Here is a 3,218-nt window from a genome sequence, read left to right as displayed (position 1 = left end):
CCTCCTGAAGCCTAAATAAGCATTAATTTGACCACACAACTCATTCCTATGAAGATACATTCAAACTCACAAAACGGGCTCAGCTCGGGCTGAAAATGCAATTAAAGCAATAAAAACTCAAATTGAGTGTCACACCTAAACCAAAGGACTTATGCACACACTTCAACATGTATTTAGTTGAGGATGACCACCTGAAGCCTAAATGAGCATTAATCTGACCACACAACTCATTCCTATGAAGATACATTCAAACTCACAAAACATGCTCAGCTCGGGCTGAAAATGCATTTAAAGCAATAAAAACTCAAATTGAATGTCACGCCTAAACCAAAGGACTTATGCACACACTTCAACATGTATTTTGTTCAGGATGACCACCTGAAGCCTAAATGAGCATTAATTTGACCACACAACTCATTCCTATGAAGATACATTCAAATTCAAAAAACGTGCTCAGCTCGGGCTGAAAATGCATTTAATTTAAAGCAATAAAAACTCAAATTGAGTGTCACACCTAAACCAAAGGACTTATGCACACACTTCAACATGTATTTTGTTCAGGATGACCTCCTGAAGCCCATATGAGCATTAATTTGACCACACAACTCATTCCTATGAAGATACATTCAAACTCACAAAACGTGCTCAGCTCGGGCTGAAAATGCATTTAAAGCAATAAAAACTCAAATTGAGTGTCACGCCTAAACCAAAGGACTTATGCACACACTTCAACATGTATTTTGTTCACGATGACCACCTGAAGCCTAAATGAGCATTAATTTGACCACACAACTCATTCCTATGAAGATACATTCAAACTCACAAAACGTCCTCAACTCGGGCTGAAAATGCATTTAAAGCAATAAAAGCTCAAATTGAGTGTCACGCCTAAACCAAAGGACTTATGCACACACTTCAACATGTATTTTGTTCAGGATGACCTCCTGAAGCCCATATGAGCATTAATTTGACCACACAACTCATTCCTATGAAGATACATTCAAACACACAAAACGTGCTCAGCTCGGCCTGAAAATGCATTTAAAGCAATAAAAACTCAAATTGAGTGTCACGCCCAAACCAAAGGACTTATGCACACACTTCAACATGTATTTTGTTCAGGATGACCTCCTGAAGCCCATATGAGCATTAATTTGACCACACAACTCATTCCTATGAAGATACATTCAAACTCACAAAACGTGCTCAGCTTGGGCTGAAAATGCATTTAAAGCAATAAAAACTCAAATTGAGTGTCACGCCTAAACCAAAGGACTTATGCACACACTTCAACATGTATTTTGTTCACGATGACCACCTGAAGCCTAAATGAGCATTAATTTGACCACACAACTCATTCCTATGAAGATACATTCAAACTCACAAAACGTGCTCAACTCGGGCTGAAAATGCATTTAAAGCAATAAAAGCTCAAATTGAGTGTCACGCCTAAACCAAAGGACTTATGCACACACTTCAACATGTATTTTGTTCAGGATGACCTCCTGAAGCCCATATGAGCATTAATTTGACCACACAACTCATTCCTATGAAGATACATTCAAACACACAAAACGTGCTCAGCTCGGCCTGAAAATGCATTTAAAGCAATAAAAACTCAAATTGAGTGTCACGCCCAAACCAAAGGACTTATGCACACACTTCAACATGTATTTAGTTCAGGATGACCACCTGAAGCCTAAATGAGCATTATTTTGACCACATAACTCATTCCTATGAAGATACATTCAAACTCACAAAACGTGCTCATCTCGGGCTGAAAATGCATTTAAAGCAATAAAAACTCAAATTGAGTGTCACGCCTAAACCAAAGGACTTATGCACACACTTCAACATGTATTTTGTTCAGGATGACCACCTGAAGCCTAAATGAGCATTAATTTGACCACACAACTCATTCTATGAAGATACATTCAAACTCACAAAACGTGCTCAGCTCAGGCTGAAAATGCATTTAAAGCAATAAAAACTCAAATTGAGTGTCACGCCTAAACCAAAGGACTTATGCACACACTTCAACATGTATTTTGTTCAGGATGACCACCTGAAGCCTAAATGAGCATTAATTTGACCACACAACTCATTCCTATGAAGATACATTCAAACTCACAAAACGTGCTCAGCTCGGGCTGAAAATGCATTTAAAGCAATAAAAACTCAAATTGAGTGTCACGCCTAAACCAAAGGACTTATGCACACACTTCAACATGTATTTTGTTCAGGATGACCACCTGAAGCCTAAATGAGCATTAATTTGACCACACAACTCATTCCTATGAAGATACATTCAAACTCACAAAACGTGCTCAACTCGGGCTGAAAATGCATTTAAAGCAATAAAAAATTAAATTGAGTGTCACGCCTAAACCAAAGGACTTATGCACACACTTCAACATGTATTTTGTTCAGGATGACCACCTGAAGCCTAAATGAGCATTAATTTGACCACACAACTCATTCTATGAAGATACATTCAAACTCACAAAACGTGCTCAGCTCGGGCTGAAAATGCATTTAAAGCAATAAAAACTCAAATTGAGTGTCACGCCTAAACCAAAGGACTTATGCACACACTTCAACATGTATTTTGTTCAGGATGACCACCTGACGCCTAAATGAGCATTAATTTGACCACACAACTCATTCCTATGAAGATACATTCAAACTCACAAAACGCGCTCAGCTCGGGCTGAAAATGCATTTAAAGCAATAAAAACTCAAATTGAGTGTAACGCCTAAACCAAAGGACTTATGCACACACTACAACATGTATTTTGTTCAGGGTGACCTCCTGAAGCCTAAATAAGCATTAATTTGACCACACAACTCATTCCTATGAAGATACATTCAAACTCACAAAACGCGCTCAGCTCGGGCTGAAAATGCATTTAAAGCAATAAAAACTCAAATTTAGTGTCACACCTAAACCAAAGGACTTATGCACACACTTCAACATGTATTTAGTTCAGGATGACATCCTGAAGCCCATATGAGCATTAATTTGTCTACACAACTCATTCCTATGAAGATACATTCAAACTCACAAAACGTGCTCAACTCGGGCTGAAAATGCATTTAAAGCAATAAAAACTCAAATTGAGTGTCACGCCTAAACCAAAGGACTTATGCACACACTTCAACATGTATTTTGTTCAGGATGACCTTCTGAAGCCCATATGAGCATTAATTTGACTACA

The sequence above is a fragment of the Hippocampus guttulatus genome, unplaced genomic scaffold, assembly GCF_054856545.1.
Source record: "Hippocampus guttulatus isolate MCC_2025c unplaced genomic scaffold, RoL_Hgut_1.0 HiC_scaffold_25, whole genome shotgun sequence".
NCBI lineage: Eukaryota > Metazoa > Chordata > Actinopteri > Syngnathiformes > Syngnathidae > Hippocampus > Hippocampus guttulatus.
The sequence above is the reverse complement of the archived record's forward strand: the minus strand, read 5'-3'. Positions refer to the sequence as shown.